The sequence below is a fragment of the Aotus nancymaae genome, unplaced genomic scaffold (assembly GCF_030222135.1).
Source record: "Aotus nancymaae isolate 86718 unplaced genomic scaffold, 86718_ANA_hifiasm-v0.15.2.pri h1tg000051l, whole genome shotgun sequence".
NCBI classification, from domain to species: domain Eukaryota; kingdom Metazoa; phylum Chordata; class Mammalia; order Primates; family Aotidae; genus Aotus; species Aotus nancymaae.
The window spans coordinates 1822138-1847243 of record NW_026988465.1 but is presented as its reverse complement, the minus strand read 5'-3'; the positions used below and the strand labels follow the sequence as shown (position 1 = coordinate 1847243).

Below are 25106 nucleotides of genomic sequence, written 5' to 3'. Positions count from 1 at the left end.
ATTTGCTGATTGGCAACATCAACCCGACCTGCATGTCTAATTCCTTTTTGCCATGTAAGTAACATATTCACAGGTTCTGGGGATTTGGCCTAGCACACCTCTGAGGATATGGGGTGGGGGAGGTGCATAACACAGGTGAGACTTAAAAGGTAGAAATTTCATGCTGGGTGAGTGACACTGCAAAATAATTTGGCAGGTTCTTCAAGATAAGCTTGAAGTGCAACCTGTTCCTTTAGTGGCCACAAATCATGGATTTACTGGGTAATCCCAAATTCATACATCCCCTGCCCATTGTTCTACCAAGTATGTTTAGATTATGGATCCTCGTTTTGATTCCCCAAATCCCAATTACGTGAGAGAAGAAACACAAAGGATACTAATGATAGGTTACTCCTTTCAAAGAATAACTGACTACATTCACCTTTTCATCAAATTAAAGCTTACCTGACGGATTGGGCAATACCTTTGTTTCTCTGTGAGCCACAAGGGGCCACAGTCAGGTCTGAATGTCTATGGGCGGTGTGTGATGACAATATTTCTTCACTCCTTTGTTCTCCTCTAGGAATGTATAGGAGTTTTCTGCCTGTTCAAAGGAGGACTTTGTTGGCAATCAATGACTCTCAGCAGTGAATAATAACAACCACAACTAACCATGAGTCTGGGCTTGTGCCAAGTGTTTTACATGTGAGCTCTGCTGCTGGCTGTTGGCTCCCACGCATAGACCTCTGTTCTTGTTTTGCCACTCCTGTGCCAGGGCCTCCCACAGTGCTTGGCTCAGAGTAGGTGTTCAATAAATATGAGTAATGTGAGTGATTCTATCGACTTTTCACAACATCTTTAAGATGCTATAATTCCCCTATTTCATTGCTTGGAAACAGGCTCAGAGAAGCTAAATGACCTCCTGCAATCACAGAGCACGTAAATGGCAGAACTGGGATTCAAAGCTGGATCTGACTCTGGAGTCCAGGCTTTTAGCTTTTTTTTTTTTTTTTTTTTTTTTGTAACGAGCCTCGCTCTTGTCACCCAGGTTGGAGTGCAGTGGTGCAATCTCGGCTCACTGCAACCTCTGCCTCCTGGCTTCAAGTGATTCTCCTGCCTTAGCCTCCCAAGTTCTGGGACTGTAGCCTATACGCATGTGCCACCATGCCTGGCTATTTTTTTGTTTTTCTAATAGAGATGGGGTTTCACTGTATCAGCCAGGATGATCTTGATCTCCTGACCTCGTCATCCATCTGCCTCAGCCTTCCAAATTGCTGGGATTACAGGCATGAGTCACCACACCCCGCCTTAACTTCTACACTCATCAGTTTGCTATTCAGAATAGTCTGTGTGACAGACACATGCCCCAAAGAAGGCACACCAAGAAAAATTTGGGAGTCAAGTCTGAAAACTGAAGTCAATAAGATCCAATATAAAATGAACGAGATTAACCACTTGGAGTGATGGTTTGTTGCTGGGATCACTAGCAAGATTTCCAAGTTTCCTTAAGGGAGAACAAAGCACATCTTAACTAAGTGCAGAAAACCAGTTCAATCAAAGTGGCTGTGATGCTTAATTTTATATGTCAACCTGGCTAGGTCATGATACCTAGTTTTTGATCAAACACTAGTCTAGATGTTACCATTAAGGAATTGTAGAGATGGGGTTTCATCATGTTTCCCAGGCTGGTCTCGAATTCCTGGCCTCAAGCCATTCTCCCACCTCAGCCTCTCAAAGTGCTGGGGTTATAGGCATGAGCTACCGCCTAGCCGGTGTGTCTTTATCTAGGGATAAGGAGGCTGGAGTTTTAGACCCATCTCTCCAGGATGATAGTCTTTTCATGAGGATTGTTAAGCGGCCAGGCTACCTGGAGTTCATGGAAACATGATTGGTAGTCCTCTATGCTCTGTTCTGACTCTTAGCTCATCCAGCGACATGTGAATGGCAATTTGGTTTCCTGAAAGTGCTTCCCAGGGGAATGCTGCACCTTGTATAGACTCAGCAAATTGGTTAGCACATTAAATCTTTTTTTTTTTTTTTGAGACGGAGTTTTGCTCTTATTACTCAAGCTGGAGTGCAATGGCATGATCTTGGATCACCACAACCTCCGCCTCCCAAGTTCAAGGGATTCTCCTGTCTCAGCCTCCTGAGTAGCTGGGATTACAGGCATGCGCCACCATGCCTGGCTAATTTTGTATTTTTAATAGAGAAGGGATTTCTCCATGTTGGTCAGGCTGGTCTTGAACTCGTGACTTCAAGTGATCTGCCTGCCTCAGCCTCCCAAAGTGCTGGAATTACAGGAGTGAGCCACCACACCCAGCTGGTTATCACATTAATTCTTCGGCTTCTTTTGAGTTTGGTTAGCAAGGTGTCTGTCTTAGGTGGGGTTCCCTGGAGCACACTTGTGGAGATCCTTGGAGGAGGGTTGGCGTACAAGTGACGTGTCAAAGAGGCACTCCTGGGGAGAGCAGCAGGAAGTGGGGGCACAGGAGAAGCCAAGCCTGGGTGTACTCTCAGGCAAGCATCTACCCAGCCTGCTTCAGCTCGAACCTGCAGGAGACTCTAAGATGAAAGTTACACCTCAGAGTTGCCCCAACCCAAAGCAAGGGAGCTTGGCCTTCATACTGCTGCAGGCTTTTTTCATCAGTTAAGGGGGTTCTTAGGCACTTCTAGCTCTTTGCAGGCAGCAGGGCAGTGAAGCCCAGTAGACTGAGGCCAGTCCTGAAAAGGGAAGCTGCAGGTACTGGCTATTAAAGGAAAAGCACACTCAAGCGGGTGTGGAGTGCCCATCCAGTGGACCCAGGGGGAACAGGCAGAGCCCTGACACTGTCTATCCTCCCTTGTCCTTCATGCCTCATTATCCTACAAAGTTCTCTCTATGCCCAGGGTAGTAGTGACAGAACAGAATCGTCAGCCTCTCATGTATATGAAAACTGTGGCCACCAGACCTGTGGTCATTTGGACATTCATTTATTTGTCGGGCCAAATGCAGTCACTAACTACATGTGGCTATTTAAATTTAAATTAATTAAAAGTAAATCAAATTTAAAAATCAATTCCTCAGTCACATTAGCTGTACTGCAAGTGCTCAGTAGCCACGTGAGGCTACTGGCGCCTGTATCGGGCAGTGAAGCTCCAGAACAGCCCTGGTCTAGAGGATAAGGAAGAAGGAAAACCTCCAGCGTGTCCTGCAGGCAGAGTTCCTGTTTAATAATGCCTCATGCACATATACACCATGGAATATTATGCAGCCATCAAAAACGATGAGTTCACGTCCTTTGTAGGGACATGGATGAACCTGGAAACCATCATTCTCAGCAAACTGACACAAGAATACAAAATCAAACACCGCGTGTTCTCACTCATAGGCGGGTGTTGAACAATGAGAACACACGGACACAGGGAGGGGAGCACTACACACTGGGGTCTGTTGGGGGGAAATAGGGGAGGGACAGCGGGGGGTGGGGAGTTGGGGAGAGATAGCATGGGGAGAAATGCCAGATATAGGTGAAGGGGAGGAAGGCAGCAAATCACACTGTCACGTGTGTACCTATTCAACAATCTTGCATGTTCTTCACATGTACCCCCAAACCTAAAATGCAATAAAAAATAAAAATAAAAAAATAATGCCTCATGAATGGCCACTCGGTGGCGTGTGATATGGCAAGAGTGGCCATGAGCATAAGAATACTCCTTATTCTCATATGTCCTTTGGAGTCTCACAGGTGGTATTGACAGCCATGATCCATGCAGCCTAACAGCATCCCTGGGGGTGGGAGGGAAGGGCTCACTATTCCCAGCTAATAAATTGACTCAATAGAGGACAGAACTGAGGGCTGGGAGGCTTCCATTCATAGTGAATGTGTCATAGAGGCAGGCTGTACCTGCAGGTATTTTGAGTACTTCTCAGTCCAGTAGCATGTTGTAAAAATAATGATGCAGTGGGATCCCTTTAGACTGAGTCCTTGGAGACAGGGCCACTCAATCCTTGTAGAAGGTGATATCAGGTACATTCAGTAAGGAGTTATGTTTGGGGGACTTTAACACCTAAAAACATTATGTTGTCTTTAATACAGTGTAGTTGTACTAGTCAGGGTTCTCCAGGAAAATAGAACCAATAGGATGGATGGATGGATGGATAGATGATAGATAGATGGATGGATGGATGATAGATAGATGATGAATGGATGATAGATAGATAGATGATAGGTAGGTAGATAACAGATAGATTAAAGATAGATAGATGATAGATAGATGATGGATGGATGATAGATATATAGATAGATGGATGATGATATAGATAGATAGATAGACAGATAGATAGATACATGATAGAGATTTATCATGAGGGATTGTCTCACACACTTATGGAAACTGAAGTCCCCCAATCTGCTGTCTGCCAGCTGGAGAACCAGGAAAGCTGGTGGTGTAGTCCCAGTCCAAACCTGAAGTCCTGAGAACCAGGGGAACCCCAGTGTAAGTTCCAGTCTGAGTCCCAAAGCCTGAGAACTGGGAGTGTGACTGTCCAAGGCCAGGAGAAAATGGATGTTCCAGTTCAAGCAGAGAGCGGATTCCCCACCCCCTGCCTTTTTCCTATCCAAGCCCTCAACTGGTTGGATGAGGCCTGCCCGCATTGCTGAGGGTGACCTTTACTCCGCCTATTCAAATGCCGGTCTCCTCTGAAAACACCCTCACAGCACGCCCCGAATAATGTTTTACCAGCTATCTGGGCATGCCTTAGCCTGGTCAAGTTGACGTAGAGAATTAACCATCACAGTGATAGATCTTTTCCTTATTTCCCCTCAGTTTTTTGCCGCAACTTGAAGCTTTTCTTGCTAGGCCATAGATATATGCTGTTCCAAGCATTTTACACCTATCAGTTTAGTTTACCTTCACGAAACCCTTGTGATGCAGGTACTAGAATTATCCCTAATTTATGGCAGAAGAAAAGAAGGCCCAGAGAGGGTAAGTGACTTGCTTAAAGTCACACAGCCAGCAAGTAGTAGACCCACTGTTTGAACCCAGGCCCATCTGGCTCCGGAGGAACAAGCCATTGGGCATGCTGCCTCTTAGGCCATGAGCACACATTTATATTTGTAGTGATTTTACATTGTTAAATACGAATTTCGCAAAGTACACTTTGAGCTCTGACAATTGTTTTCAGAGGGGAAATGTCACAATGACACAGTAGACCAATGCATTTTCCAAAGCTTTTGGGAATGTGTCCTTTACATCATAAGTTAATACAATCGGTCCATTCTTTGTATTTCTCATTACAGGTGACGGTAGGTAGTCCATGGTGCCTACATAAATGGAAATTAGCGTTTATGTTTCTGGGGCTTCTATTTTTACCATCGATCCCCTCCCAGAGCATCAGCCATGGTAATGGTGGAGAACAGAAACCACTCTAGGTAGCTTAAACTGAAAGAACTTGGTGCCAGGTCTTACGTGTTTACAGTTGTTCGGGCTCTTTGTGGAAGTCTCAACAACTCTCCAGCCCTAGACTTGTGTTTATTGCTTCTGCTGGGAGTGGACGTTTTGCCACTGGGGCTGCAGCAGACAGAGGGTCAGAATGCTGGCCCCTGCCACCAACTGGGAAAGCAGCCGTGTCACTGAAGGGAGGCGCCCAAACAGTTGCTGGAGACAAATGACCTTGTCCCAAATGAAGCTTCGCACCTGCACCTCTTTCAGCTTCACCCAGTTTTGAATTCAAGGCTGGCCTGAGTGCATCAGATTGGCAGGTCTCGGTGGCGATAAGATCTTGGAAATGCAACTTTTACCTCTCTGGCCTTTGCAGGCTGGGCTGGCACACCAGCAGGAAGCTAGAATGAATGCTGAGAGCCGGTCCATGGCACACTGCTTAGGCTACTCAACGTCCACACACACCATCTTTCCAGGTTGGACTTCTCACCAACAACAGTACCAACCTGCTCCCCTGACACACTGCAACCGGTCATGTGCAAACACACTCATTCTCTCCTAGAAAGGGAGACCCTAACTCCTTTCCTGACCACCTTCAGCAGCTGGTGATCCCTCTTCCTCCAGTTCAATCCCAATCTCATTTTAATTCCCTAAAACCCAAACATCAAAGTTACAGTTAACACCAACAGTGTACTCTGTATAAAACAGTGGAGCAAAGAGTGAAGGGAAATGGAAAGTTGGTTTGCATGCACACATACATAGCTAACAAAGAAACACATAAAACACGTGCAGGTGCTACGATACTAACAATACTAGTTTCTATAACTAATCAGGAGGCCATCATATTTGGCATTTATAAATTTCTTTATTAATCCATGTTTCTTTTGCCCTCTGTCAGAACCTCAGCTTGTTTGGATTCTTTATCTGCAGAGGTGATGGCAAACATTATGTATTAGGGGTCCGAGCACTGATGGATCTGTGTGACTTGGCTGCAAATAGTCTTTGAGAAGAATAGTGAGAGGCTCTGTCCCACTGCCTGCATTCTGGCACTGTTGGTTCCTGGTTCAAATCATGTACTATCTATCTCCTTTGGGGCAGCAGTGCACCTTGCAGAGCGTTGTGTCCCACATGGTGCTGTGAGTCCTCCGTAGACCATTCTACCATTCTGAAAGGCTGGCTGCTTCTGGGTGGTGGGAAACATGGTAAGACCAGTAGATCCCAACAAACCCATCACCTGTCATCTTTTGATGTAAAATAGAATTTCTTCATCAGAGGCAGTGCAGACTGGAATACCAGATATTGAAACATAATTCAAAAAGTCCATTAGTGGTGTCTTTGGAAGGAATGGAGAAAGGCTGGGAAAATAAATCTGCATCTTGACTGTATCTTCTCTAGTAAGGAGGAAACATTGCCTCTTCCACGATGAACAGAGTCCAATGTTATCAGCATGCTGCCAAGGGACTGGCTGCTCCTCCCTGGAGCAGGTGACTGGAGAAGAAGCCTGAATGACATCTAGAGACTGGGACACCCTACCTACTACCTCTGCTGAGAGGTCTTTTGGTAAGTGTCACCTAAGACACAAAAGTTTTCATACTCTGGACCCCTTTCGAAAGGTTCATCTATGAATCTCTTTTCTACACTTCCTTGTCAGTAAGTCTTACTTTGAGCTAAACATTTGGCTTAGCTATCTGGCTAAACATTCAGGTACTGCTTACAAATCATTATAGATTGATACATCCAATCACCTTTCCTTCCAAACAATCAGATGTGCTACTCCAAATTCTGCCCTTGAGACGATTTATCTTCCCTGCATGCTTCAGGGTCACCTCCAACTGGGGATGTGACGCCATGGTGGCCCTCGTTGGAATCCACGTATCATGTAGGACAATCTGCAGATTAATGTTGAATTGTTTTCTTCCCTTATTGTCCTAGGGAATGTCATGTGAGGCCATAGTATAGGCTGAAAGAGGAGGCAGTGATATGGCAAAGAGTAGATGCCATGGGAGAAGAGTCTACCTGGGAATGCAAATTACTTACATTAGTACTTCCAGGACTTACCCAACTTGTCTATTTCCCTACTACTGACAATGTGGTACTTTGAGACATACATGACTGGTGAATTTGTAGGTCAGAATAAGAAGTTCATGATGTATAGCTCAAGTTTCACCCACATTCAGACCCTAAAAGGCACTAGCAGCAAGCCAAAAGCTGTTCTTCAAAGGGACAGACATGGTCTTATTCCAAAACCCTGGGATCTGTGCTGCTTTCCTCTGTCAGTTCTTGCTACAGCCTCTGCACAGCTGCATGTTCTATCACAGACAGGTCAAGGTACTGGGTGGTAAGCCTCAAGTGACGAATCTGCCTGTGCTACAGTCTGAACCAGCTGGAAAAGCTTTCTCTCAGTTTGGGCTGCACTCAAAACTGGCTGCCCTGAAGCTACTCAGTAAATGACTTAGATCAGTAACTGATCTAAGTTTGCAGTAAGTTATCTCTCTAATACCAAGGTACTCTTAAACTTTGTAACTCTGAATTAATGGTATGTGCGTATATATTGGGGGGTGGGGTGGGGGTGGGATACAGCATACAAAGATTGTCTTTAATTTTAAAGGAGATGTTCTATTATGCTCCAGACTGCTATACAAGAAACTTAAACTACCAGATTATGACATTTTTTATGGAGCTTATCTCCCACTTTCTGATGCATATTGACCATATCAATATGGTACCTGCTATTTCCTGCTCACTAGTCCTCTAGTATGAACTAATCAATGTAGTGGATAAATGGTGAGATGTTCTGCAGACAAAAACCTGACACAAGGCTAACTGATGTAGTCTTGAATAAGGCAGTGAAAGCGAACTGCTGTCCTTGCCAGGTGAAACAAAAATGTTTTTGTATTCTATGCTTATTTTAAAAGAGAATAAGTATTTTCTGGATCAGTAGCTGTGCACCAGGTTTCAGCAGTTGTATTGCTTCACTCCAGCAGATAGTCTATGTCTGGAACAGCATCTACAACTGGAGTCACTGATTGAGTTCACAGTGGTCCACTGCTGTTCTCCAAGACACATCTGTGTTCTACACAAGCCAAGGAAGGCAAAAAAGGGTATGGTAGGAATCCTCACTCCTGATTTTTTCATCTTTGATGGCAGCCTTAATCTTTGAAATCCCTTGGATGATGTATTGCCTTTGATTGATTATTTTATTTAGTAGGGAGTGGTAATTCAACAGTCTTCCACTACTCTAAAAACACTCAGGTTGGGCACAGTGGCTCACACCTGTAATCCCAGCACTTTGGTAGGCCAAGGCAGGCAGATCACAAGGGCAGGAGATCAAGACCATCCTGGCCAACATGGTGAAACCTTGTCTCTACTAAAAATACAAAAATTAGCCAGGCATGGTGGCACATGCCTATAGTCCCAGCTACTTAGGAGCCTGAGGCAGGAGAATCCCTTGAACCAGGGAGATGGAGGTTACAGTGAGTTGAGACTGTGCCACTGCACTCCAGCCTGGGTGACAGAGTGAGACTCCATCTCAAAAAAGAAAAAAAAAACCACTCATTTCACTAGTCAGGGAGACAATGTAGGTAGTTCTAAGTATGTTTATTTCAGGTATGCAGCTCACAAACAAATACAAAAAACAAAGATGACTTCAAGGATGCATTGGGTCCCACAGTAGAACACAACTGATCTAAAACCTTATCCTGTAATTTGTCCTGTCCCATTTTATCTTGCAGATCATAGCAGTTCCAGGTCCCTAGGTATTCATATAAGTTAAGGGCCAGAATCCAGTGATGGGATGGTTAATTTCATAATGGCCAGAGGCCCCTTTTCAAGAAGGCCAAAAGGAAGATTTACATAGTGTCCTTGTGATAATGTTGCAGCATGTTTCTTCAAAGATCCTGGATCTCCCTCATTGTGTGTCTCTGAGCTGACCATAGGGATGGGTGGGAGGCCATGATTCTGTGACAGTGACTTGAGCCCTTACACCACTGTTAAGAGCCTCCAGTCATCAAGCCAAAAGGTTTTGTTGGTTTGGTTCAGTTTTTGGTTATATGATTCAAATAGGACTTTGATGATTTACCTAGAACAATTTTAATTTTAGGGGCCTCAGGCTCATAGTTCCTCCACAGTGATTTTGGAATAAAATTTACCAAATGGTGCATTTATTTAAGATTTTTCAATTTTTGAATATCTGAAAGTGATTCTGTTTGTCTATTTAGTTGACTGAAACCCAGGTGACTTACATAAAACCCAGGTAGTTTACATGAAATTAAATGAATGTGCCAGAAATTCTTAGATATTACAAATCAGAAATAAAATTCTAAGCCCTCTAACCATCGCAATAGACCCCTCCTCTTGGCCAAGAGCATTCCAATGTTAACCTGAAAAATTAGTTCTGGCCATGATGGGAAGTAGAGGTCAGACATGTCTCCTAATACCCTTCTCCCTTTTGAAATTCAGGAAAAGCCAACCAGCATTAACATCAATACAGACATGAAATCTGATAAGAAACATTTACAATCTCTTCTCTCTGAAGCCTGCTACCTGAAGGCTTCATCTGCATCAGATGAACTTGGTCTCCACTACTCCTTATTATAACTCAGACATTTCTTTCTATTGATTCCAGCCCTTTAGGTAATAACTTAACTTTTTAAACCAATTGCCAATCCAAAAATCTTTAAATCTACCTATAACCTGGAAGCCCTGCTTCGAGTCATTCCATCTTTTCAAATTGAATCATATGTATCTTACATGTATTAATTGATGTGTTATGTCTCCCTAAAATGTATAAAAGCAAGCTTTATTCCAACCACCTTGGGCACATGTTATCAGGACCTCCTGAGGCTTGTCATGGGTATACCCTTAACCTTGGCAAAATAAACTTTCTAAATTGATTGAGACCTGCCTCAGATACTTTTGGGTTCACAATTTGATGCTGTAAAAGAAACGTACACACACTTAGGGAGATGGGACTATTAGAGTGGCTTTTTAAGTATGACCTCCTCACCAACTTCCTAACTCCATCCCCAAGATGGCCCAGAGACATTGAGAAATTCACTGGTGACTGGGATATGCAGATCCTGTCAAGGTCCTGTAGTGGTTGTCCACTGTGAGCCTGGAGGATGGTGGGGGATTGCTGCTTCTGAAGTAGGCTCTGTGATTGCAGGGGAGAGGATGGGATCCCTCAAGGCAGAGCCTAGAGCAGCATGTGACAGCCGGAAGCAAAGTGCCATGGCTCCTCAGAAGGTCAGCAGGGCCCGAGTGGAATGCAGGTGACCTGACCTGCCCAGATCTTAGACAGAGGCTACTTGATGAGGTCTCTCTCTGCATAAAATCCCTGAGAAAATAATTTTGCCTGTAATTTATTTCCATCTTAAAATGAAAATACAACCAAGTGTTCATCTTTTCCATTTATAAACACAGTATATCTCTAAGGATGAAAGTTCTTGAGAACAGAGCTTTTCAAATTTTTATGTTCATTTGAATCACAGACTGATTCTGTGATCTGCCAAAACACAGACTCTGACTCAAGAGGTCTGGAGTGAGGTCTGAGATGCTGCGTTTCTCACATGCTCCCAGGAGATGCTGCTGCTGCTGCTCTGTGGGCCATGCTCTGAGTGGTTAGTTTTTAAAGATAAGAGGACATTGATGGAGGGCTGAGGGATGGGTCCCGCTCTCCCCAACCTCTGCTCTGCTACTCTGCTTTAACCAGAGTAGCCCCTAGCCTTTTTATAAGAATCTTATCTCAGATTGTATTTGAAAAAAAAAAAAAAAGAAAGCAGCTCTAATTTAAAGCAGATCTAATGTTAAAAAAAAAAAAAACTGGCCTATATATTCATGATGAATTTTCAATTTTAAAAAAAGAGACATATGATCAAGTCATTCTACTTTCCATTGTTACCTTCTGGAATTCCTTACAGTTCCAGTTTTCATTCATTCAAGAAGTAATTTTTGCAAGGCTACTCTGTTCAAAGCACCATAAATGCTGAATTTGTCTAGCATCAGCTTTGCAAAGTGAAAATATCCATCTTTAGTTCTTCTGACCTGGGAATCATATCTGTAAAACTTCAGCTGCTTGTGGCACAACACAATCCTCTCTTCCCATGCCAGGGTTGGAGTTTGACAGTTTGCATGTGTGCATTTCAGTCTCCTGTTATTGGGAAAGGCCATCAGCACCCAAGGTCTGGAGAGCCAACAGACATTTCAGATGGGGTTCACAAGGTCCCCTTAAGTGGAGGTCACACATTTCTTTAGATAAAATTAGGAGGAAATGAGGAAAGGCAAGAGAAAATGGCTTTTAAATAGAGCTATTATCTATGCATTTGGTGTGCTCCTAAATTTCTATAAATGCCAATGACTCTTGATTCCAGAGAGGTATAATATTTGTTGCTGATTCATCTTCCATTGGTTGTGATTCCTAACACATTAATGTTATATCTTTTGGTCTATTGAGCTCTTTTGAAAATCACACTCAGGGCTCCATTTAAGTGTCAGCTTCTTTGTGATGTCATTCCTGACAACCGTGTCCTTGTTAGAAATAATCGATTCTTTTTCTGCCCTCTGCATACCTGTAATGCAGAGGGCAGAGTAAGAATACCTGTGATTTTTGCACATTGATTTTGTATAGCTATGTAGAGGTTCCCAATAGATGGTAGATATTAATAACAGATGTGTATGTTTTAAAGTAATGTTTTATAAGGATATTAGAGTGTAGACTTTTTTTTTTTAATTTATTTTACTTTAAATTTTGGGATACACGTGCAGAACATGCAGGTTTGTTACATAGGTATACGTGTGCCACGGTGGTTTGTTGTCCCCCAAGTTCCCTCCCTTCGCCCCCCACCCCCAACAGACCCTGGTATGTGTTGTTCCCTTCTCTGTGTCCATGTGTTCTCATTGATCAACTCCCATTTATGAGTCAGAACATGCAGTGTTTGGTTTTCTGTTCCTGTGTTAGTTTGCTGAGGATGATAGCTTCCAGCTTTATCCATATCCTGCAAAGGACATGATCTCATGCCTTTTTATGGCTTTGTAGAATTCCATGGTATTTATGTACCACATTTTCTTTATCCAGTCTATCATTGATGGGCATTTGGGTTGGTTCCATGACTTTGCTATTGTAAATACAGCTGCAATAAACATACTTGTGCATGTGTCTTTAGAGTAGAATGATTTATATTCCTTTGGTATATACTCAGTAATGGAATTGCTGGGTCAACTGTTATTTCTGGTTCTAGATCCTTAAGGAATCGCTGTTACTGTTTTCCACAGTGGTTGAACTAATTTACACTCAAACCAACAGTGTAAAAGGGTTCCTATTTCTCCACAGCCTCGCCAGAATCTGTTGTTTCTTGACTTTTTAATAATCGTCATTCTAACTGGCATGAGATGGGATCTCATTGTGGTTTTGATATGCATCTCTCTAATGATCAGTGATGTTGAGCTTTTTTCAAATGTTTCTTGGCCATGTAAATGTCTTCTTTTGAGAAATGTCTGTTCATATCCTTTGCCCACTTTTTGATGGAGTTGTTTTTTTCTTGTAAGTTTAAGTTCTTTGTAAATTCTGGATACTAGGCCTTTGTCAGATGGGTAGATTGCAAAAATTTTCTCCCATTCTGCAGGTTGCCCATTCACTTTGATTATAGTTTCTTTTACTGTGCAGAAGTTCTTTAGTTAATTAGGTCCCATTTGTCAATTTTGGCTTTTGTTGCCGTTGCTTTTGGTGTTTTCATCATGAAATCTTCACCCAATCCCATGTCCTGAATGGTATTGCCTAGGTTTTCTTCTAGAGTTTTTATGGCTTTGGGGTTTTCCATTTAAGACTTTAATCCATCTTGAGTTAATTTTTGTATAGGGTGTAAGAAAGAGGTCCAGTTTCAGTTTTCTGCATATGGCTAGCCAGTTTTCCCAGCACAATTCACTGAGTAGATCCTTTCCCCATTGCTTGTTTTTGCCCAATTTGTTGAAGATCAGATGGTTGTAGATGTGTGGTATTATTTCTGAGGTCTCTGTTCTGTTCCATTGGTCTATATGTCTGTTTTGGTACCAGGACCATGCTGTTTTTCTTACTGTAGCCTTGCAGTATAGTTCAAAGTCAGGTAGCATGATGCCTCCAGCATGGTTCTTTTTGCTTAGGATTGTCTTGGCTATATGGGGTCTTCTTTGATTCCATATGAAATTTAAAGTCATTTTTTCTAATGCTGTGAAGAATGTCAATGGTAGTTTGATGGGAATAGCATTGAATCTATAAATTACTTTGGGCAGTATGGCCATTTTCATGATATTGATTCTTCCTATCCATGAGGATGGAATGTTTTTCCATTTGTTTATTCTCTCTTATTTCCTTGAGCAGTGGTTTTTAGTTCTCATTGAAGAAATTCTTCACATGCCTTGATAGCTGTATTGTTAGGTATTTTATTCTCTTTGTAGCAATTGTGAATGGGAGTTCATTCATGATTTGGCTTTCTGCTTGTCTATTTTTGGTGTATAGGAATGCCTGTGAGCTTTGCGCATTGATTTTGTATCCTGAGACTTTGCTGAAGTTGCTTATCAGCTTAAGGAGTTTGGGGGCTGAGATAATGAGGTTTCTAAATATAAAATCATGTCATCTGCAAACACAGTCAATTTGACTTCCTCTCTTCCTATTTGAATACACTTTATTTCTTTCTCTTGCCTGATTGCCCTGGCCAGAACTTCCAATGCTATATTGAATAGGAGTGGTGAGAGAGGGTATCCTTATCTTGTACCAGTTTTCAAAGGGAAAACTTTTGTCTTTTTGTCTTCCAGCTTTTGTCCATTCAATATGATATTGGCTATGGGTTAGTCATAAATAGCTCTTATTATTTTGAGATATGTTCCATCAATGCCTAGTTTATTGAGAGTTTTTAATATGAAAGGATGCTGAATTGTATCAAAGGCCTTTTCTGTATCTATTGAGATAATCATGTAGTTTTTGTCTTTGGTTCTGTTTATGTGATGGATGACATTTATTGATTTGTGTGTGTTGAACCAGCCTTGCATCCCAGGGATGAAGCTGAATTGATCATGGTGGATAAGTTTTTTGATGTGCTACTGGATTCAGTTTGTCAGTGTTTTATTGAAGATTTTTATATTGATGTTCATCAGGGATATTGGCCTGAAGTTTTCTTTTTTTGTTGTGTCTCTGCCTGGTTTTGGTATCAGGATGATGCTGGCTTCATAAAATGAGTTAGGGAGGAGTCCTTCCTTTTCAATTGTTTGGAATAGTTTCAGAAGGAATGGTACCACCTCCTCTTTGTACCTCTGGTAGAATTTGGCTGTGAATCTGTCTAGTCCTGGGCATTTTTTTTTTTTTTTTTTGGTTGGGAGGCTATTAATTACTGCCTCAATTTCAGAACTTGTTATTGGTATATTCAGGGATTCGACTTCTTCCTAGTTTAGCTTGGGAGAGTGTATATGTCCAAAAATTTATCCATTTTTTTCTAGATTTTCTAGTTTATTTGCATAGAGGTGTTTATATTATTCTCAATGGTTGTTTGTATTTCTGTGTGGTCAGTGGTGATATCTCCTTTATCATTTTTTATTGTGTCTATTCAAGTCTTCTCTCTTTTATTCTTTATTAGTCTAGCCAGTGGTCTATGCATTTCATTAATTTTGTCAAAAAATCAGCTCCTGGATTCATTGATTTTTGGAGGGTTTTTCATGTCTCTATCTTCTTCAGTTCTGTTCTGATCTTAGTTCTATTTCTTGTCTTCTGCTAGCTTTTGGATTAGTTTGCTCTTGCCTCTCTAGCTCTTTTAATTGTGATGTTAAGGTGTCAATTTGAGATCTTTCTTGCTTTCTAAGGTAAGCAATTTAGTGCTATAAATTTCCCTCTTAACACTGCTTTGGCTGTGTTCCAGAAATTCTAGTATATTGTCTCTTTGTTGTCATTGGTTTCGAAGAACTTCTTGATTTCTGTCTTAGTTTCATTATTTACCCAGGAGTCATTCAGGAGCATGTTGTTCAATTTTCAGGTAATTGTGTGGTTTTGAGTGAGTTTCTTAATCCTGAGTTCTAATTTGATTGCACTGTGGTCTGAGAGTCTGTTTGTTATGACTGCAGTTCTTTTGCATTTGCTGAGAAGTGCTATATTTTCAATTATGTGTTTAATTTTAGAATAAGTGCCATGTGGCACTGAGAAGAATGTATATTCTGTTGTTTTGGGGTGGTGAGTTTCGTAGCTGTCTATTAAGTCCACTCATCCAGAGCTGAGTTAAAGTCCTGAATATCCTTGTTAATTTTCTTCCTCGTTGTTCTGTCTCATTGTTGTCTCCCACTATTATTTTGTGGGAGTCTAGGTCTCTTTGTAGGTCTCTAAGAACTTGTTTTAATAAATCTGGATTCTCCTGTATTGAGTGCAAATATATTTAGAATAGTTGACTCTTCTTGTTGAATTGTTCTCCTTACCATTATGTAATGCCCTTCTTTGTCTTTTTTCATCTTTGTTGGTTTAAAGTCTGTTTTGTCAGAGACTAGGATTGCCACCCCTGCTCTTTTTTGCTTTCATTTGCTTGGTATGCTTTCATTTCCCTTTATTTTGAGCCTATGTGTGTCTTTGCCTGTGAGATGGGTCTCCTGAATACAGCATATTGATGGGTATTGACTATTATTCAATTTGCCAGTCTGTGTCTTTTAATTGGGGCATTAGGCCATTTACATTTAAGGTTAGTATTGTTATGTGTGAATTTGATCCCATCATCATGATGCTAGCTGGTTATTTTGCACACTAGTTGATGCAGTTTCTTCTTTGTCATTGGTCTTTATTTTTTGGTGTGTTTTGGCAGTGGCTGGTACCAGTTTTTCCTTTCCATATTTAGTGCTTCTTTCAGGAGCTCTTACAAGGCAGACCTGGTGGTAATGAAATTCCTCACCATTTGCTTGTCTAGAAAGGATTTTATTTCTCCTTCACTCATAAAGCTTAGTTTAGCTGGATATGAAATTCTGGGTTGAAAATTCTTTTCATTAAGAATGTTGAATTTTGGCCCCCAATCTCTTCTGGCTTGTAGAGTTTCTGCTGAGAGGTCTGCTGTTAGCTTGATGGGCTTCCCTTGGTAAGTGATCTGGCCTTTCTCTCTGAATGCCCTTAACATTTTTTCCTTCATTTCAAATCTTGGACAGTCTCATGATTGCATATCTTGGGGTTGATCTTCTCATGGAGTATCTTAGTGGTGTTCTCCGTATTTCCTGAATTTGCATGTTGACCTGTCTTGCTAGGTTGGGGATGTTCTCCTGGATAATATCCTGAAGTGTGTTTTCCAGTTTGTTTCCATTCTCTCCATCCCCTTCAGGTACTCCAATCAATTGTGGGTTTGGTCTTTTGATGAAGTCCCATATTTCTTAGAGGCTTTGTTCATTCCTTTTTATTCCTTTTTCTGTAACCTTGTCTGTATGCCTTATTTCAGCAAGGTCATCTCCAAACACTGATATCCTTTATTCCACTTGGCTGATTTGACTCTTGGTACTTGTGCATGCCTCATGAAGATCTCATGCTGTGTTTTTCAGCTCAATCGGGTCATTTATTTTCCTCTCTAAACTGGTTATTCTGGTTAGCAGCTCCTCTAACCTTTTATCAAAATTCTTAGCTTCTTTGCATGCTCCTTTAGCTCAGCAGAGTTTTGTGAACCCTACTTCTGTCAATTCATCTTGCAAACCCTACTTCCATCAATTCATTCATCTCATCCTCTGTCCAGTTCTGCACCCTTGCTGGAGAGATGTTGTGATCATTTAAAGGACAAGAGGCACTCTGGCTTTTTGGATCTTCAGGGTTTTTTCATTGATTCTTTCTCATCTTTGTGAGTTTATCTTGTTTTGATCTTTGAGGCTGCTGACCCTTGGATAGGGTTTTTGTGAGGACTTTTTGTTGTTGTTGATGTTGTTGTTGTTGCTTTCTGTTTGTTTTTCTTTCAATGGTCAGGTGCCTTTTCTGTAGGGCTGCTGTGGTTTGCTGGGAGTTCACTGTATGTCTGGTTCACTCCTGTGCCTGGAGATGTCACTCAAGGCAGCTGGAGAACAGCAACGATGGGTGTCTGCTCCTTCTTCTGAGATTTCTGATCTCTTCTGAGATCTCTGATCTCAGCCTATACAGGAGTGATCCTACTGGCACCAACCTGATGCCAGTAGGATCACTCCTGTATAGGCTGTCTGACAACCCCTGATGGAGGGTCTCACCCACTTGGGTGGCACGGGGAACAGGACTGGTTTAATGAAGCACTTTGACTGTCCCTTGGTGGAGGGGGTGTGCTTTGTTGTCGGGAAACCCATTAGTCTGGGCTGCCCTGATTCCTCAGAACTACCAGGAGGAAAGGCTAAATCTGCTGGTCCCACAGAGATTGCAGCCACCCCTCCTTCTAGGGGCTCAGGCCCAGGGAGAGCGAGGTTCTTTCCCTGAGCCTCTGGCTGGAGTTGTTGGAGTTCCTGCAGGGAAGCCCTGCCAAGTGAGGAAGGATACATCAGGGTCAGGCCTGAAGAGGCGCTCTGGCCACAGTCTGCAACAGCTGGTGTGTTTGGCTGTGGGGGACATCTGTTGGGGACCAGGCCATCGAGACTCCCTGGTTCCAGCAGGGAAAAAGTGAGGCCCGGAGCTATAGAAATGGCTACCGCTCTTCCCCCACTTAGGGAGCTTAGCATGTTAGGCAGTTATGAGTCCCAGTGTTGGCTGCTGCCCCTACCCCAAGGAGCTCAAATGGCTTAGCAGGCAGCGGCAGCTGTGGTGCTGGTCACCCCTCCCCACAGAAGATTGGCAGGCTTAAGCAGATTCCAGCTGAGTGGCTGTTAAGATTCTGCACGGCTCCAGGATTTGGACCCAAGGCCCTGGTGACATGGGTTTGGAGTGGGAGATTCTGATCCATAGGTTGCACAGTTCCATGTAAAAAACACGGTTTACCCAGCTGGGTAGCACGCTTACTCACCACCTCCCTTTGCTGGGGGAGTGGGGGCTCCCCTGCTCCATGTGGCTCTCAGGTGGGCCACCATACCACACTACTCTTCCTTCCTCTGCATGGATCATGTAAGGCACCTGTCAGTTCTGATGAGAGAACCTGGATACCTTGGTTGCAGGTGAAGGATTCACATGCCAATTATGGTTCTTTTCAATGGGATTCTTTGATTGCCACTGTTTCTATTCGGCCATCTTGGACCCGGCTAGAGTCCAAGACACGTTTGATTAATGCTTGTCCACTCTGCCTGATAAAATATATCTAATTAAATTATGTATACATTAATTGGTGCACTGTATGCCTTTCACTACAATCCATAATACAGTCAGATTTGTAGGGTTTACTATAAGCTAATAGAAGAAATGAATTACATCAATTTTCTTAATTAATTAATAATTGATTTTTTTGAGATGGGGGTCTCACTATCTTGTCCAGGCTGGTCTTGAACTCCTAAGCTCAAGTGATCCTCCTGCCTCAGCCTCCCAATTAGCTGGGACTACAGGCCTGAACCACCATGCCTGGCTACATCTATTTATTGTTTTCATTAGCTTCAATATTTTGCATTATATCTTCAAGCTGCTTGGCAATTCTGTGAAACCCCTAAAATTATAAGCAAAATTTTATGTCTATGTGAGTGAATACAATTTTATGGAAAAAGGGTCCATCACTTTCTTTAGTTTCTCAGGGAATTTCAGGAAGCCATAGAAAGGAATAACCATTGGCCTAAAGATCTCACAATGAGTCTGTTTATGAAGTAAAAATCTGTAGGGCACATCAGTTGTAGTACTCATGCACTAATTTGTAGGTTTTAAGATTTGGATTTTTCTGTATTAGTTATTCTTGAAATGAGGCTTACATACATAGCAATTCCCTGCTGTGGGATATTTCAGTTTCTTCTTTTGCTGGCTGTCTGCCCATGGGTCTTTTCAATACTTTTTACTTCTGCTGGGAAATAGATTGATGCAAGGACAGGAGACAGAACACAAACCAGTCAGGGTGTCTGCATTATTAGCAGCTCCAATAAGAGCTTTCAGGAAGGGAGGGTTGAAATCACTGATCCAAATGAGGTTTGGGGATTATCAGTGGATATCAATTATCCATAACCTTCTGATCTCCCGTGACTACCAATGACTTAAAGTTGGCTGTAAGCTTAAATGATTTCTTTTAACTAAATGAAAAGGATCAAGTTCATAAAGACTGGTGAGCCTTGAGAGTTGTGCTAAGACTTCATCACCTGGGCTGGGGTTTTGGCTCGGGGAAGAATTTGATTGGTAGGAAGTAGCAGAATTTCATTTTTTATGCTCTGGTCCGTTAATAGCATGAAAGCACCACAGGCTATCTTTGGGAGAATAGCCCTAAAAAGCACAGTGCTTCTCAAAGGGGACAGCATGCTGAAATCTCTACAGAAGGATGGGAAGGAGAAGCATGAGGGAGTGTGTGGGATTTGAAAAACTTCCAGGGGACTGTCACGTGCTGCCCTTCTTGTCCCCACCCTAAGCTGAGAATGCGCTGGTCTGTGAAGAATGAAATAGTATCTGTAGGACACATTGTGCTTCTTGGCAAGTTATGTATTTGCCATGCTGTTGTCCCACTTGCTGGCATTCAGAAGCAAACTTGACTTAGCATAGGATATCCAATACACACATTCTAATGTTTCAGCAGCCCCCATTTATGTTTTTTTGGTCTACAAACACCTGCCTTGACTTTGTCATATTCCTGGTACGTGGATTCTGATGGAGATAATCAAATGGCAAATTTAGCGTGTTGATCTCAAATAACGTGTCTCCCTGGAAAGCAGGAGTCATTTCTTTGGGAAGAGTCTCTCATTTGCTTCATTTTTGTTGATGGCTGAGTAACAAAACACAGCCACCCCTTCTCCCCTCACGCTGTGGAGCCGCAAGAGAAAAATAATTCTGGGACATTTTCCAAAAGGTGCTAGCATCTCAAGAGCCAAATGCAGAGATGTTGATGCTGTTCAGCTGGGTGTGTGCCTGGAACATTTGCCCCATTGGAACAGGAGAAGGTCTGTCTCACAATAGAACTCTGTGTTTCCTGTTAACTTTCTGGAAAAACAGAAAATAATAGCAACCTGGGCTCCTTGAGTGCAATGCCATCGTGCCATCCATTTTGTGGCATTTGGTGTTATTTAGCACTTTGGGTGCTTTCTCTGTTGTTAGAGTAAGCAGGCATAGAAAAATAGAACAATCAAGGAATATGCGCACCCACATACACATGCACGCATATGTCTTACAACAGTGCCCTCGGGTCTCACGAGCAGCACAAGGCCCAGAGAAGTTAAACAACTGGCCCAAAGTTACACAGCCATGGCAGCGACGGTCACACGTGTTTCTAAATGCGTTCCTTCAGTCCTATGCTTCAGCCCTGGGTGTTGCTGCTTTTGGGTCTCTTTACTTTTAATTTTGCTCTGTTCCTAAAAAAGAACCCAAGAAAAAGAATGCTTATGCTAAGAGGAACAGAATAACAGAATTCTGTGTTTTTTCATTTTGCTCACAGACCTCCAAACCCAGAAGAGAATTCTGAGTGAGTAGCAGGGCCAGAGCTAAGCCCCAGGCCACGTGCACATGACTCCCACCTCCAGCCAAAAGTCATGGTCACATGTCACGCCTCCATGCTGCTGCAGGGCCAGGCACGTACTCAGAGCCCTGCCATGGGCAGTGAGTGCCAGGATGGGAGGAGACACACGCTGAGGCCAACTGCTCTGGACGCAGGCCCGGAGGGGCGCATCCGACCTGAGCCACCTTCCTCCTTGGAGCCGTCTGCCTCTGCCTAATTCCAGCTGGCTTCTCTGAAGTCAATCTGGTCAAGGTCAACTGGCCACCATGGGAAGCCAAACTCAGGGAGGTAAATTTAGAGAGCTGAAGGGACACCCTCCCTGCCTGCTCCAGCTATGACTCAGCGGAAATTCTGAAATGAAGAGCCAAATGCTTATGGAAGAGAGCAGCACACAGGCGTGTGGGATTGGCAGTGAACGAGTAAACATCAGGACTGGCTGAATGAATGAATGAATGAATGAACGAACAAATAAGAGCACAAGCCCTTCACATCTGCTGAGCAGCTCTGGGGAAAGTAACTGGAGGTAAGGACTCTCTGCAATGGGTTAGTTGGAGGATGCTTACAGGATGTGCGGAGTCCTTGGGGTAACCTGGAGGTGATGCTTGCTCCCTCCATGTGACACCGTGTGATTGGGCAAAGCCTCTGACTTTGACTGAGGACGAAATCCTGAGTGGATGGACTTGGAGAGGGCCCTCGGCTCCCAGCCACCATATGACATATAGAAACAGGGTCGGTGGGGTGGTCAGCAGCAGCTGGCAGGCATCTCTGGCTGGAGTCAGAGCAGCTACAGATAGGCAGTGACCTTCTGTAGCCATCCTGCTCCCACAGAAGGAGATGTGCTCTGGGAAGAGGCTGCTGGGTGTGTGCCAGTGCTGAGGCCAGGGGGAAGGAACTGTCTTCCCATTGCAAGGAGCTCAGTTCTGGGGCTTCTACGGATGGCAGAGGGAGGGGGACGCCTAACTCCATCTGAGGTGGAGATCCTGGTCTTACGTTCTGACAAAATAAGAGCCTGGAATACACTCAGCAGAGAATCCTGAAGAAGGAACTGTCAGATGTAACCACAGGCGGGGATCCCATGAAGGTGGGGCGGGACACTGTCTTCTGCACCGGCCACAATGCCTCTGACCAGCTGGACCCAGTTTTTCTGATGTAGATTAAATGTGGCAGGAAAAAAGACAGGGAGGGATGCCAGGAAACATCTTTGCTTTCTACTAATTCCAGATTCATTTATCATTTCTTTTAATATTCCCCTTTTAAGGGGTAAATTTCCCCTTCAGAAAGTTATGCCAAAGTCTAAATTACTCAAGATGCTGGTTTGCTTTCCTTCAAGACTCTGAGATGACACATTGCACTCTGCAAACATTTATTGAGAATTGTTTACAGACAAGGTACTGTGCCAGATAATAAGACCAAACAAAGATTAATATAAGATTCATAATTGGTCATTGCAAGAGCATGGGCTTTGGAGTCAGACTCAAGTTTAAATCCTAATTCTAGCCCTCTGCCTTTACTTGGTGAATCTCATCTGTAAAATGGGTATATCAATACCTGCCTAATGAAGTGGGCAGTGAGGATTAAATGAAATTCTTATGCAAAGCAACTGACACTGTGCTTCTATGCGGGAGGCAATTTTTAAATGAAGATTCCCTCCCCTTGAGGAGATGGCAAAGTTGTTCAGTGGGAAAGAGAGTCGTGGAAACTAGTACTGAATCCCAAACCAGGATGGGGATTTATTCAGTAACATGCTATAGTGAGGAGCCTGGGGGGCATCAGAAAAGGGGCATTCGAGCAGTGCCTTGAAGGGAAGAGGGGTTTAATCACTGGAAGGTGGAGTGAATTAGCACAGACCCAGGCATGGAAGTGTCAAGTTGTGCAGCCTGCTCTGAGGAAGGGGAACCACCCTGATGTGGCTGGGAACAGAGTTCACCGAGGAAGCCATGGGAGTCAGCCTGGGCTGGAGCCTTGGGTGACCACAGTATCATCTCCTTGAGTACATCTCATGGCCCTTCAGGGCTCTCCCAGGAGCAGAGGCTGTGTGTAGGCCTCAGTGCCTTCCTCCAAGCTGTTCCCCAAAGCTCTGTATCTAGAAGAAATTCCCCAGAGCTCCAGGATCTGTGACTAGCCCCTTTTCTGGGATGTTTGCTGTAGCTACAGAGGGTTTTAATTGGGGTCTCTTTTTGCAGATCAGCTGAATCCCAAGACATATTAGAAGAAGCTATTGTGTCAAGCCATTGGATGGAAGTCATACTGTTCCTTTGGGCATGAATTAAACCCGATTTATGCATAATGTCCAGTTTTGAATATGACCAAAAACTGAAGATACCAAAGAGGAACAGGCAGGGCACAAAGGAGATCACAGGGATAGGGGATCACCCTGTCCCAGACAGGCTGAGAACGTAGGTTGCCTGGGGAGGAGGAGGCTAGGAGCAAAGTCAGGATTCTGTCTACATAGAGAATTTTCACAAGGACAAAAATCGTTTTCCTTCCTGTCTTGGAGACTAGAGAGAAATGCAGGCCAAGCAGCATCAACTGGGGCCACACACAGGGGTCTCTTCTTTCCCCCACCTGCCTTGAGCATCATGACAGATGAGATGAGGAGAAGGTTTGTGCAAACCCATGATACTGTCCCCAGGTCTACTCATGAGACCAGGATGGAGTACACAGGATGGATAGGGACAGCCTTGCATTGGCTCTAGTGAATTCTTTAAAGACTAAGGCATTTGCAGGCTTCAAATGAGTTCTGTCTTCAGCTCTTTGAGCAGCATATCCCTTGGTGGATCTCACCACAGATTGCAAAGCACAGGGTGCTGGGGCTGGGAAGACTGGGTGGCTATCCCTAACCCTGAGTGTGCCCCACAGCACAGGTCCCTTGGGGAAGGGCAAGACAAAGCAATGTCCCAAACTGGCCTCTGTGCAACCAGAGACAGCACCGGGGCACTCATCTACTCACCTGGTGCCTGGAAGCTGCAGAAGAGAGAATCACAGGAAGGGAGGTGAGAAGGTGAAATTCAGCCCGAAGAAAAGTCATGTTTCCTCATTCTCTTGCAGACTCTGGCTCTCAGTGTGTTCCTACAAGATAAAGGGTGGCGAAGGTGGCACAGGCCAGGGGCAAACTCAGTCTTTGCTGGTGTCTGGTGTATAATAAGTGTTGGAAAAATCTGTGTTGGATAAATGGATTGCCTGGGAGTCAGCTGGAGGTTGATTTTTGCCAATTACCTTCCTTTCCTTCTTCTTTCCTATGAAGGGGGAAGAGGCTGGCATGCTAGTTCTTAAATAGGAGAGTCCCCTTTCGTCACTCTAATTATTGTGAGACTTTGGCTTCCAGGGAGCAATGTTCAGAAACATAGGGCAGCTTTAACTGACCCGAGAGGACTTGCAGGTAGACACCAAACAGAAGGTGTGCAGGAGCCAGCGTCTCCTCTTGCTAGTGGATGGCAAGCTCAGCTGGATGGATTTATGAAAGAAGACCTGGACCCACCCAGAGAGATCAGATGCTGCCACAGACAGGGAGAGAGGACAGGGCTGTGGTCCTGAAGAGCCATGAAGAATCAAAACTGCTAAGCAAACAAAGCGCAAGGCTGAGCCGCACTGTGCAGTTCTCCTTGAGTCTCCCATCCTCATGACAGCAGTGGGGACTGAGTGTTAGTCCTATTTTCCAGGTGAAGAAACCGAGATGCAGAGGCTCAGGGCTGGCAGAGCTGTGACTTCATCGCTCCTTCTTTCCTCTGCCACAGGCTGCTCTGGAGAAAGTCAGTACTGGTCCTGGGTGCGTCAGACCAACGTTTCCCAGAGAAAGGTCCCTGTATTACCCACCTCGGTATCACCTGGGAACTTGTTAAAAATATGAATTCCAGGCCCCCAGACCAGGCTTGCTGAGTCTGAATGTCAGAAGCTAAGGCTCGGGGAGAACTCCTTGTAGCTATTTCTCTGGCTGAGGTTGGAATAAGGGCGAGTGCTTCCCCAGATGCATGTGGTTGTGTTCTACCTCCAACAGCTATTAGGAATCACTTCTATTTTCTTTCTTTATTTTTTAAAAATGTTCTGTATCTTGATAAGAATTTTTCTTTTATTTATTTATTTATTTTTTGAGATGGAGTTTCACCCTGTAGCCCAGGCTGAAGTGCAATGGCGCAATCTTGGCTCACTGCAACCTCCGCCCCCCGGGTTCAAACGATTCTC

The 25106-nt window shown here is 43.6% G+C and overlaps 1 long non-coding RNA gene across 1 annotated transcript in view; it reads left to right on the top strand.

Moving 5' to 3' along the window:
• Positions 1 to 24809, top strand: part of LOC105708748 (uncharacterized) — a 40062-nt gene extending 15253 nt beyond the window's left edge. The window contains exons 2-4 of the long non-coding RNA XR_001105383.2: positions 6796 to 6960; positions 20868 to 21450; positions 23111 to 24809. This is a non-coding gene — a long non-coding RNA (uncharacterized LOC105708748). The remainder of the gene's footprint in view (positions 1 to 6795; positions 6961 to 20867; positions 21451 to 23110) is intronic.
• Positions 24810 to 25106: the final 297 nt, after the last annotated feature.